General features: G+C 35.7%; 1 long non-coding RNA gene across 1 annotated transcript in view; it reads right to left on the reverse strand.

Annotated features, from left to right (window-relative positions):
• Positions 1-10,905: 10,905 nt before the first annotated feature.
• The window catches only part of LOC144248888 (uncharacterized), a 139,356-nt gene continuing 136,115 nt past the window's right edge, over positions 10,906-14,146 (reverse strand). The window contains exon 3 of the long non-coding RNA XR_013342062.1: positions 10,906-11,171. This is a non-coding gene — a long non-coding RNA (uncharacterized LOC144248888). The remainder of the gene's footprint in view (positions 11,172-14,146) is intronic.

Here is a 14,146-nt window from a genome sequence, read left to right on the forward strand (position 1 = left end):
TGTGACTGGCTGCCAGCGGGATTTAATTCCATTCACCACCACTTTGGGCTCAACTATCCAGACAGTTGTATACCCAGTGAACAGGACATCCATCCAAGCCATTGGAAGTCAATTTCTCCAGGAAAGGGTCTTCCTTTCAGAGCAAATCCACTCTAAATTTAATCCAAATTCTGAAACTCCTGACTCCACAGTATACTGAAAACTTTTTCCTGTTCGTTTATATATTTTAAAACATTGTCATCTCTGCCTGCATATGATGGATCTGGCACTTACCTACACATGGCATAGAATTTTCTGAAGCAAATCCCTTTTGTCAAAATGAGTTTTGCAAGTATAAACTCCATTACTTACACATGTGAATGCTTATGACTACATATTTGAAAGCCTCTTTTGAAATGTTATTCTGTTAAATAAACACGCAAATTAGCAAGACTAGTATGGTTCTCCAGATGAAATCTCTCCTTTAAAATAAATGTGATATCTCACCAGAAGTAAATGGAACCACTTATAGAACTGGGTTGATAAACAATATTGAGTTTCTGTAGATTTGTAGCAATTGATGTTTTAACAAAATTGGAGATGCATTTTAAAGGCATTTTAGCTTGACTTGTCTAAAATAATAAATTTCAGTAGCCTAACTTAGACATGACAAAGGCATGAATCAACTTTTCCACCTTCTTCAAGCAGAGATCTCAGGCATATATGGTATTTGTGGTAGTGAAAAGGGGTTTGGATATTATGCAAAAATGGCTGTCAAAAGGTAGCTCTTAATTCAATATACATCAAGGATTTTCATGCTGACTGAGAATTTGCGGTTGTTAGTCTCAGAAAAATATAATAGAGAAATAACTCTGCTATTTGTGTTCTTTGCCACAATTAGCAAAATGCTGATTTCATTTATATTGTGGGTTGTTAAAAAAAAAAAAAAACAACAGAAAAACCAAACCAATAAAACCCCACAAAAAACCACAACAAACTGGAAATACCTGAGTCTATTCTTAAGCAAACTATTCAGATATATACTAATTCAGATGTAGAACATAGGCCTACATCCTACTTTTTAAATGAAAATTTTCCATTCACAAAAGACTAAAGAATATGCCTATTAAGAACTTTACTGCAAAATTCAGGTTTCAAATACTGAAGTGCATTTGAGGGAGAGACGCAGCAATGTTGTATTATGTTCCACAAAAATACAGAATATTCTTTTTGTTTCTTTTACTCATTTTAGATGGGATTCATGACTTCTGTTAAAAGAACTGAAAATGAACAGGCATAATGAAATAATGAACCTGGCTACATTAGCTACTGCTAGTTTTTACAACCCAACTTTTTATTTTGGCAAGCATAAATCTTGGATGACCTTTAGCTATTAGAAAAGGTATAGTAAATGCCTTAATGCACCACAGCTGTGAAAGGTTGAGAAAGTACTGTGCCAGTTTTTAGATCTTGCATCTGCTGTTACCAAGACAAGATGCACATTAAAAATTACCTGCAAGTTGCAACTGCTTTCTGTAAATTTTTTTCTCCCATTCTTCACTTGTGCTGGTTCTGTCTTTCAGATTGCAGCCTAATTAATGCACCTATATCCCTTTTTGTGGCTTAGCAGTGATTTCTCTATTGTCTCTCCTTCTCATTGCAATATTTAAGTCATATACGCAGGATGTTTGGGATGTTGTAGACCTCCAAAAGATTACCTGATGACAGCCCTGGTGAAAAACATTTTGTTAGGGAAAATGGTTGGGTGTTTGGGATGTTTGTTTCTTTAAGACAGAGACTAATAAGTGGCTATATCATCACTGTTTGCCAGTGTGTAAGAATACTGTAAAGAGTTCTTGAGGTGAACTTTGGTATAAGGAAAAGTTTTCCAGCTCTTGAAGCTAGTTAAGCTCTTTGAAACAAATTAGACATAGGTGTTCTAGAATTTCTTTACCTGGATATTTTAAAGAATAAATTAAATAGGCTTCTGGCAAGTATGGTCTTGACCAACTCCCAGAGGAAAAGAAAGGTGTAGATTAAATCCTAACTCATTCCTGTTCTGTATTTAATTACATTTTCCAGTCAGGATAATTTTATTTTGTCAGCATGATTTCGTTAGAAAGCATATGCTTTGTGTCTTTTTGGTAATGGTTAATAACATTGTTTAGTGAATTGTTGCCAAATACTTTGCTGAAGAGGTTTACCTAATTGATGTCATCTTTATTCCTTTACTGTTGGGGACATAGAAGAGCTCTGACAATAATGTAAGATACGTATTTGATAATGGCTCTATATTTTCACCTGGGATATCATATATAGAGATCAGACTATGTAGTGACACAGTGCTCCTCTCTGTTTTTTTATATTATTTGATTCTTATTCACATTTTTGGGGGTCAGGGAAAATAATAAATACACTCAGGTTTTGTTGCACAGAATCAAAGAATGGCTGAGGTTGGAAGATAGCTCTGAAGACATCTCTGAAGTCCAGCCTACCCAAGTAGGATGGGCTAGAGCAGATGTCCAGAATTGTGTGCAGTCAGGTTTTTATTTTGTCCAAGGATGGAGACCCCACAGCCTCTTTGGGCAACCTCTTACAGTGTTTGACTTCAGTAAAATAAATTTTTGTCTTGTTACCATCACCTTCTGCTCTTCAGTAAGTTCATGCTCCAGACTCAGGAGAGCCCAGTACTGGTTCCATCACTCCAGATGTTTCTCAGTGTAACACATTTTATTTCCTTTTGTTGAATTTCTTGAGATTCCTCTTAGCAAAGTGTTTTCTAATGATTAAGCTTAAGCACCTAATGCAACTGCTGATATCTCACATTTTACTTGTATACTGCTGAGTGTTGTATCAGTCAGTACATAGTAAATATCACTTCATGTCTTTGCTCTACATATTACATCTACATCGTTACATAATTAGAAATTAATCAGTAAAAGTTGGGGTTTTTCTCACTTAAATTAATTGATCCATTTTTTCTATACAGTACACTTTTCAAGCTTAATTATAAACTTTGGTAAGTCTACCTGAGAGAGGATTAGAGAATAGGAAGCTCTCCAAAGCAAGTTTAATTCCATCTACAAAAATACACATTAAACACGTGTTGTCTCATTATCTGGAAATCCTATTGTTCTCAATTGAGTACAGATGGAATTTGCATGAGCAGTATTTGTCAACTACAGATAAATGAGAAGTGGTCACCCTAAAATGAGGGGATCTAGGGGTATTGTCATATCTTACTTAACACGGATGTAATACACATGGATTTACCCATTAGATAACAGGCTAATATTAGTCCTGTATATAAGTTTAAATGCCGTTAAATGCAGTTTAAATGCAGTTTAAATAAGTTAAATACAAGTTTAAATTCCCAGTTCTTACACCACAAAGAGTTTTAAAAGTAATAAAGAAATAAAATTTTTTTAAAATTTATTTTACAAGTACTGACAAAAGGTCCCTATATTTTAAGTGCAGCAGTGCTTTTTGCCAAGTTTTAAATGCTCTAAAGCAAAAATTCCTGATTTTGTCTGGCCTTAAACACTAAAATATGCTTTCTTCAAGTTATCATCTAAATTATTGTCCATACTAGTTTGTGAAGATTGATCCATTTCTGCCCTACAAGAAGGTAATAAAGAATCAAATTACATCTGGTTTGAGTTCCCTGTAATGAAACAGCCAATTGCCCCATGTCAGAAAAGATCTACTGTAGGTATTCTTCTGGGATTTACCTGGCTTTTGCCAGTCAATAAAGAAATAAGATCTAACATTTCATTTATAAAACATGAATTCCTCTGGGTTAGAAGCATCAAGAATGATAATAGGGTTTTACCATACATACAGAATATTTTAACAAGATTTTTTTTGCCATCTACCATTAAGAAAACAAAAATTACTGTTCTTTGTGATTTTAGGGCTGGTATACTTATTTTACTATGAACAAGATAGTTTTCTGCAGTGCTTACAAATGTTGAACTGAGTTAATGTGGAATGAGTTAAATAAAATTACTGTAACAAGCCTCACAAGTGAGGTGAAGGATGTTCCAGTTTGCAGTAGAGGGGTTTTCAATGTACAAATTACCATATTGTAGCTAATTCCTCAAGGTACAATTTTTATTCTTCATTTATTTATCTTCCATGAATACTTCAACATTTGATTTGGCTCAAATTTTTCTTTTCTTTGTCTGTTGCCTCAGTTGTATTAGTTTTGGTTTTTTTTTTTAATCTGACTGCACCATTCCTCATCCAGATGATGCTTCTGATCAGAGGTAGTTCCATTCAGCATTTGGATGTAGAAAATAAGAAGAAATTAATTTCTCAGCTTGGAAGATATTACAGTCACTTTCCCAGAAATAATACTTTTGCCTGCAGACAGGTGTTTTTAATCCAAAATTCATATCAGAAATGTTAAAATGGTATTAGTCCTAGAAGCAGCACACACTTTAAACTAAGCTGTTAAAGGGTTCAGTTTGTCCACACCCTCTACAGCTGCCCAGCCTAGTGTTTTGCTGGGGCCTTTTATTCCCTGGTTCCCTTCAAACTTTTAAATTTATCTTATCTTAACACCTCGAGGCACCCGATACCAACAAAATATCTCCCAGATATCCCTGTCTTCTTCCACTTCAGTGCTGGTAGCCTTCTTTGCTCTTGCAGTACTCCAGAGACACTATTCCCCTCCTTCCTCCAGTTCCCTCTCTGGTCTGCAAACTGGGCTCTGCTGCCAGATGAACTGGGCTATGTAAATGCTGATTGCTTGGGAGATCCACCTGGCCTGTTCTCCTGCCTCTCTCTTGGCTGCCAGGTGGACCAAAAAGCTGTTCTGCCCCTTGATGGCCCAGAAGAAAAGGTAGTGCTGTGAGACAGTCACAGTCCATTTGCAGAAATGTGCTGCTGTGCATGCCAAAGCCCTGGTCCCCCCACTCATCCTGGCATGTTTTTCTTTCTCTGAGAGGGCAGTAAAACCCCTTTCTGTGTTCATGGGGTGCAAGAAGCAGAAAGGTGCTGGTATGTCTTGGTTAGAAAAGAGCCTAGAGTACTTGCTTCTGTATTTCCTTAGTTTAATTTAGTCTGTGTCACTCACTGGCTGTATATTAAAACCTTGGCTCTAGTAGAGAGGAATTCAGGTAGGTTAATTAATTAACATTTTCATACTGGGAGTTACAAGACCTTTCAGGTCCACAGGGAACATACAAATGATGCCATCCTCTGGGATAATATATCATGTTTCTTTGCCTCTGTGACTGCCTTTATACATAGCACAGGAGTGGATTTTTAATATTTCTGCAACTTGTTGCTGATCAAACAATGTTCATGAAGTACTTTAACAATATTTATCTTAGTCTTTGAAAAACAACTTTTTCTTTTTACATAGCTTCATCTCTGACCTATCTTCCATATCTTTACCCAAGGCATGAAAAGCCATGACCATATAAGTAATATCAGTTGAGAATAAATCCTCTAGCAGTTAGTAAGAAAATCCCTTCTTAGTACTCTCCTGTATGCAATATTCTTTCCTTGACACCTCCTTTTTTTCCTTTTTCTTTTTTTTTTATAGAAACAGATTATGTCTAAATAGGAAGAGCAAATACATATACATCTAAATGATATTCAAAATTGCAGCACCCTTATTAGCTGTTTTCAAGAAGTTTTGAAGTGGCAAGTTTTAAAAATTGTCAAGAACAATGCTCCAGAAATTCATGTCAGTGATGAGCTCTGAACTAGTACACTGGCATTGCAAATCTCTTCACTTCATGTGTTTCTTCTTGCTCAGTGTGACATCACACTCACAGAGAAATAAACTCTTCTTCTTCTTTCAAATTCTGACACAATCACAGCGCTGGGGTTGGAAGGTGAAGCTTTTGAGGAGTGCCATAATTTACCATTGTGCCACTTCTGTGCTCTAAATTAAGGGTTGCAGTGACAGTAACTATTGAGAAAATTAGGATGCTAGCATGGCAAGTCTTTTTTCTACTCTGGCAGAGTATTAAAATTTTTCACTATGAGTATTCAGGATTAATAGATAAGTTCCTAGCATCAAAGTGGAAGCAGAATGTGAAGGAGCTTATTAGAACATGAAATAATCTTCATGCAGCAATGAACAGACATAGTGCTGTTATGAGTTTGGGTGGAAATTCTCAGGTCTCTTTTCTTTCAGGTTCATAGTTATATACTACAGATTCACCACTGATGTGTGTTATATATTACAGTTTTCTTGAGTCACATATTATCAACATAATGAGGGGACCTTTTCTTTCCTTTTGGCCAAATTCAGCTTTTTTTTCCCAAAGGAAATTTCTTCTTTAAGTACCATATGAAGGAAAAAATTCTGTGAAGCACTGAGGTGTGGTAGTTGCATCTGTATGTCTGTCACATGTCCATCAGTTGGTAATTTTTGTAATGCTGCTTTTAGTAGGGTGCCCACTCTGAAGGGCAAGAACATCTCCCTGAGCAGGCCCAAGCATTGATTTTTGCCAGCAAGCAATGTAAGACAGATGAGGCAATGTAAGACAGATATTTGGTAAGTGTAAAGCAAACTTTATCTTCAGCTATTTTTTCCTTTAATGAATCATTATAGTTCTGTTATTGAAATATATTACATTAGCATAAAAATCCATTTTAAAATGGGACAATCAATATTAGCAATCATATCTATTCTCTATAACAGTTTATTTACATGGTGCAGACAACTCAGACAAAACCAGTTGTGAATAAATATTATTTTGTTACATCACTAAATATATATTTTTCTATGTCCAAATAATTTAGGCTGTCTTTGAGCTTAGTATCCTTGAATGAAAGCAGCCAAGTTGTTTCCTTGTTCTTTTATTACTAAACTGCAATATCTTTCCTGGACTGGCTGAATAATTGTTTGTGGCTCCTCCTAGACATCTAGGGCTCCAAATTCTGTAGACAAATATGTGAACATTTTGTATATGCGTCCATATATTTCCTGCTTTTTAAAAGATGGACATTATTTTTAGCAACACCAGGAGGGGAAGATGGTCTCTGTCATAAGTAGATGTTTTCAAACATATATTGAACTCATGACATCCATAGCCATGCTCCCAATATTTTTTAAATCATTAATTTCTAACCTTCTGTAGATCAGAAATAGATGGTGAACCAATGTAGATAGTCAAACATGTAAAACCTAACCTTTGAAGTCTGAGCAACTTTCTCTTTTCTTCTTTTTTTTTCACTCATTTAGATAAACACCTACTTCCAGAGAAACCAGTTTTAGCTGTAGGAAAGGAAGGATGGAAACCCCTCCAGTAAGAAACTGAAGTGAGATCCTACCGTGACTAGTTGTGATAGTTTCAACAATAGTTCTCATAGGAATTGTGCAAAGGGAGATTTTCAATTCTACATCCTTTCCTGTGGCTCACAACTATGAATAACATCTTAGTTTTAAGGATTTCATGAAAAAAATCAAACAGGATTTCCTTTTACTGCAAGTAAAAGCTGTGTTTTAATCACCATGTCCCATTTTTGGGCACTTTCTTTTCTGAAAAATAAATAGCAATATGTGGCCTCTCCTCATTGTTGTTTACACACTGATTTGACTTGTGTTTTCGTTACTAGAATCACTCCTAATGTGATTCTATTAGTTTCAGAAATGTTGACATATTCCCAAAGCTATCAGTAGCAAGAGGAATATAAACTCTGCGATTAGAGTTTAGTTTTGCTTTATCTGTTGTGTCTTTTCCTTCTGGTCCTTGTTTTGCATCCTTATTAAAGCCAAACATGTCACATTACTTAACCATGCACAAGATTATTTATCAGAACAGTAAAGTGTTCTACAGACATCATAGTTTGCACTGTAGTTTGTACTGCAGCCTCAGTTTGTACTTCTGCTGTAACAATTACTTATTTTATGTTTTGCCATAACAGTGTTATACAGCTCCTATACACACCATAATTGTAAAACATACTGTGCTTCTGCATTCATTTAAAGAGCAACTACTTGATAAGTACAAAGTAATTAAGCAATAAGACATGACAGGCAGTGCATTTCTGGGGAGTTATTGCACTTCTCAGATGTCTTGAAAGATACGAGGCTAAAGGTTGAGTGACTTCAGCCACATGAGAAGTGGAATAATCCCCTAGAAACGCATTGCTTACTACAGTTTATTGCTATTATGAAATGGAAATTATGAAACCAAAATAGGATGAAAAGATTAGATCTGTGCATTTATGGAGGATTACTTATACAGGTATGACATCATTGTCAGCTCTATATGTGTCCTGAGAGTTCTTAAAGACACTTTAGAATCAGCACGTGAGAAACACAACTCATCCAAAACTGCTGTTCCAGCACTCCTCATTATCAACTTTACTTAGACCAGCCCCCCAACATTTCCCTACAAAATCATATTTGTATTCTCGGTACAGACTTTGTCTCTGATACTAATCACACTACCTCAGGGGGTGTGGTTATTCCAAAATAATCATACCCCCTGGAGGCTTTGAGGCATTTGGTTGCTTCCTTGCCTTGTAACACCCCAAGGTCATTATCTCATGATAATCACATCTCCTGGAGTTGCCTTATTGCTTAAGTGTAACACTAAATTTTAATTACAATGAAATAGAGCTCTTCTGGTAGTTTGTACAATATCCTGTGTGCTCAAAGCCAGATGGAAATAATGTCTAGCTTTTACTGTAATAGCATGTGGTGGGCTTGTGCTTCTGCACAATAAATGGTTATGTTTTTGTTGTTCTTTGATGAGAAAATAATTTTAAACTAAATTCACAACACACCACTATCAAGTTTAACTTGGAGTCTTTTTGTTCTGATTTGTTGTAAATAAATTTTAAACAACAAAAAAATATAGTGTGAAGACATACACTGATAACATTCCAAATTACCACTAACACTGATTACTGAGTTTCACACGAGTTTTCTGAAGGTAGGGAGAATAACATTTAGTTCTTTAGACATTTCAATCAGTCTTTACATTGAAATTTGAGATACCAAATTTCAAATGGGATTTAAGATTTCTGATTCTTTCAAAAATACTCCAAAAAAAAAAAATATTCATACAGCATTCAGATAAGGACTACATTTCTCATATCTTAACTCTTCAACTCTGAAGCTGGAAATGGCATTACATTATTAAAGATTTTCTGAAAATGCTGAAGCAATTTAAATTTTCAAGTCCATGATGTTCTTCTCTTATCAGTCAGAGTTAACTATTATATGATGATTTTGCTTAAGAACTTATATATGTATGAACTTGTTATGCATTTTCAATTGTTTACATATCAATATCTTAAAATATTTTTAAACCTCTCTCTGGTTTAAATAGAGAAGTTCTGGTATTTTGTATTTGCCAGTTCCCTGGTAAGGATGCTTGAAGGTATAGAAAATGCAATTTTTCAAATCAAATAAAGGCAAACAGATAAGTTCAATAATTTAAACAATAGAACAAGAAAACAGAAAAAGTAAAAACCATAAGATCTGTTGGGCTACATGGTACTATCTGAATGCATTATGTTTATATTTGGTTTTACACCATTTTTGATCCCACTCAGAACTACACTTGTATCTTGAGGCATTTAAAGATAGATGTTTGCTGTTCATTTTTAGTAACTCTTTTGATATAATACAGTATTTTCCCAGAATACTTTAACAACATAATTTTCATTCTCTTACTCTTTCTCAGATATCTACAACAAAGATATGAAATTCCCTGTGAAAATGATAAAAATATAAGATCCTAGTTTTATCAGATTTTATTTTGTTGTGTTTTACCATTCTGCTCAACAATTTGTCAATTAAATCTTAATATTGAATTTACATCTTCAAGGGGCATGTCCTGACATTTGTATTGTTGTTAGTATAAATTTTATTTCCTTATTAATTCATCATGAAAATAAAAATATTCTGCTCTAGTATGATCACAGATAAGGTTTTCTGTTATGTGCTTGCAGGAGAGAGAGTTTCAGGTAGATCACTGCACCTCAACAAGTCTCCCTATTACCAGTGCCTTTTCTCCCACCCACTGATGCCTTCTTGGAACCAGTGACCATTTTCCAGCTGTCTTATTAGGAATAGATGCCATGAAGATATTAAGCTTCTACATGCTGCATGAAAAGAGTGTGTCTCAAACAAGGGAGTTCTTAGTGTTCCTCATCAGGAAACTTTCCTAATGAGGAAAATTGTATCAAAACATCCTTTAGTACACCTCATAGGACTGGTATGTGACAGATGTTAGAAATTAAATTTCATTAGATCTAGTTAGATTTAGATTTTTTTTTTAATGTTTTCTTTGAAGAGAGACAAATTCTTTCCTCATATGCCCTTTGAAATCAGTAAATCAGTTGCAGAGAAATTAGTTCTAACCTGCAATATCAGAGATCCCTTGGCTTCATTAGGGTTATGGTGTGTGGCAAATAATAGAATTTGACCAATCCTACTGATACAAAATGAAATTGATTCTGTAGTATGGGACAATGAAATGTAATCAGGTTTCTGCTGTGCTAAAGTTTGCTGTCACTGACAAGCATTAATTATTTTTAGTAGTATTGATGCTGAATTGCCTAACAGAGAAAGGTTTTATTTTTTGTCACTTTGTTGAGGAGGAGGAATAATAATAATAATAACAATAACAACAACAACAACAACAATAATAATAATAATAATAATACCATTATAATAAAGTGATAGGAAACAAAATTATTAACTGTTGCACAAAGTAACCATACTTTAAATATTTCACCATTACCAGAGCTTCTTATCTTGTTCTGCTTTTACACATAGGTCATATTATGCACTGCTTTGTGCTAGTTTGACAAGAACTAATGTGGATACTTAAATATTTTAAAGGCTGCACATTTCAGAATGATAAAATACTCAGCTGATCTTCCTTTCCTGTTGAATTTGTGGCTAATGATAAAATAATTCAATTTTTTTTCCTTTTTCTCTACGAGATTTTTAACAACAAACACTAAAAGTTCTTTTGAGGAAAATTTTCCATATAGGGCCTCACAATGACACTTTTTAACTACAGTTGTTTTTTATTCAGCCATAAAATCTATCTTTCATATAGAAACCCACTTACATGTCTTACTTCAGTGAAGGTTATTTGTAGACTGAAGGTCTTTTCTTGTCAAGATATGATGAATACCATGTGTGAAGACAGAAGAGCATCAGGACCTGTATTAGCCGGAAAACCCACTGATCTGTGAATAACCTAAAAAAGAAAACCTGAAGATTAGCAACGTCGCTTTTAAGAATGATCCATCAAATTCAACAAGCAGATTCACAGAGATGAATCATCTAGTTCCTTTTATTCCAACAATACAGTAAAGGTTATTTCCCTTCCTTACAAATAGAAGTTCTGAAATACAAGAAATAGAGACTTGTGAGTCCTTTTTCAGTCATAAGGCAATGAACTTTTTTTTTTAATTTGTCAGTTAAAGTGTGGCTTAGCTAAATTTTGTAATTATGGCCCATTTTTAAATGATGTATTTTTTGCAATTATTAGGTCCACTGTTGAAACTATTAAAAAGTGCAAAATAGATTTTGTGCAATTTTTAGCAATTCTTATTACTTTATCACAACATATTGAACTGTTGCTTCCTCCTCTCCTCTCCTCTCCTCTCCTCTCCTCTCCTCTCCTCTCCTCTCCTCTCCTCTCCTCTCCTCTCCTCTCCTCTCCTCTCCTCTCCTCTCCTCTCCTCTCCTCTCCTCTCCTCTCCTCTCCTCTCCTCTCCTCTCCTCTCCTCTCCTCTCCTCTCCTCTCCTCTCCTCTCCTCTCCTCTCCTCTCCTCTCCTCTCCTCTCCTCTCCTCTCCTCTCCTCTCCTCTCCTCTCCTCTCCTCTCCTCTCCTCTCCTCTCCTCTCCTCTCCTCTCCTCTCCTCTCCTCTCCTCTCCTCTCCTCTCCTCTCCTCTCCTCTCCTCTCCTCTCCTCTCCTCTCCTCTCCTCTCCTCTCCTCTCCTCTCCTCTCCTCTCCTCTCCTCTCCTCTCCTCTCCTCTCCTCTCCTCTCCTCTCCTCTCCTCTCCTCTCCTCTCCTCTCCTCGAAAATTCTTACTTGCAGGTAGAACTTTCATGTGAAGATTTCTGGTTTTTATTTTATTTTATGTTGTGATCCTCACTAAGCATAATCATCATCTGGCATAAGAAATGGTTAAAAAAAGAAATAATGTTGCATGTGATTCAAACTACTTCCTTTTCTGTTGACTTTGCATTCCCCTTTTTAACATTTGCTTAACATTTGTAAAGAAGGTTACTTTCCAGCATCTTATCAATTCAGAAACAGCTGGGATTTTCATAAGAATTTTACATCTTGCTCCTATTTCTGGGAGGTCAGGGCCAAGAATTACCCTTAATACTCAAATATTTGAAAAAGAGAATTTAGAAGTGAGATTATTTTTAAAACTTTAGTGCATTTAGAAACTGACTGGATTATCTCCAAGCCACAGTACTATTTTATTCTAGAAAATACAATAGCTAACCAGCTATCATTATGGACAAATGGAGAACAAATTAAAAGGAGTGTTTGAAAGAAATTACAATAAAGCATAATTTTTATTTCTTTAATGGGGAAGATGTGAACACTCAGAGAAAAGGTCATGGGAAGCAGTTAACTTTTTACAAGGGTTTTGAGCAGAAAGCCAAATTTTATCAGCTAACTCTCATCAGCTAATGTGAAGATGTGATAAGTAAATTTAAATATGGGTATATTGCAGATTTCTGTAAACCCAAAAGGGTCCTCTCCTTGTGCTTGCTGAAGATGTTCTCCACTATGCAAGAGAAGCATTTTGTCCCTGTTAGTCTGAAGCATCATTGCCATTGGTGTCTGTGTGGTGGGGAAGTGGGGACCAGTGTGACCCATGGCTCCTCCACCAGCCTGAAGGAGGCTGAGCTCAGGGATAGTCCTCTGCATTTCTGACAGGAATCCTGAATTCCTCGGGTTCTTGGCTTGCTGGCAAAAGTGAGGTTGGTTTTTTCTGTTGATACCCACACTTCAGCTCACAGCCAGAGTTTGACCAGTCATGCATTAGCATGCATTTTCTCCCTAAAATAATCTCCCTCATAAAATCCAGTGACAAACAACTTTTATGTACTTCCTCCTTTCCTTTCATCTATGTAACTCCAAATTTTACTGAACACAATAAACTTTTCAACTACGAACAAGGGAATTGCAACATTTTTTAGGAGCCATCAGGTGACAAAATTCCATTTCTCTTCCCTTTAAATAGATAGTAATTATTTATACTGTGATATAAAGCCTTTTTTGAAAGGTTATTTATATAGTAATTTTCCTTATGCAAATGAAATAATAAAATAGCAGCAATGTAACATAGCTAATGATTTATAGTTACAGGAATGAGAACCTTATGGCTTGAACCATCTCAGAATATCTGGAATAACCTTGAGGGCATTTGAACACTTAAGTATCATCCATTTAGAGCTCTTAAAATTAATAAAGGATAAGCACAAAGTGAATCTAGGGTATTTATAATAAATTCCCTATTTAGAGGTGCTCTGGGATATGTATTTAGAATTTCAGGTTTTGTGAGGGCCAGGCATATCTAAATATTTGCCTTTTTGACACCTGAAATTAATAATGGAACTCAGCATGGCAGTATATCCGAGAAAACTGCAGAAGAGAAAAAAATTCCACTGATTACAGAAAGCTTAAACAGTGAGAAGGCCTTGAAACATATGTACCACTGAAAGGAATAGCCATAAATCACATGCAAACACAGGACTGCAACAAAGTGAAAGGCCCTTAGTTAGACTTTGGCAGCAAAACTCTACCTGTATTATTGATTTGAACTTGAATTTAAACAGCCACCCCTTCAATTTAATATCCCATTCTGAGGACATTAAAGCAATCTCACTGCTAAATAAAACAGAGAGTTAAAGAGACGTGTTGCTAGATATAGCAAAACAATGAAACAATTTAATTAGGCGATAATGTTTCTGGCACTGGAGTATACACAGCAATAAACTTTTTGTGGTTGATTAAATGCTGAAGTGAAGCAGAGCATGAAATCTTTCCCAGGGTAAGGAGCTGCTTCTGGCTCTTCCCATTGCCAGTGTGTCTCCACCCGTCAGCAGGGCAGCAGGTCTCACTCGCAGTTCTCCTGCGACAGCTGCAGCTGTTGGGAGCGCAGACCTTAGAGGACCCAGCACTGACTTTGCTCCCATCCATTTG

Source organism: Lonchura striata, chromosome 2 (genome assembly GCF_046129695.1).
Source record: "Lonchura striata isolate bLonStr1 chromosome 2, bLonStr1.mat, whole genome shotgun sequence".
NCBI classification, from domain to species: Eukaryota; Metazoa; Chordata; class Aves; order Passeriformes; family Estrildidae; genus Lonchura; species Lonchura striata.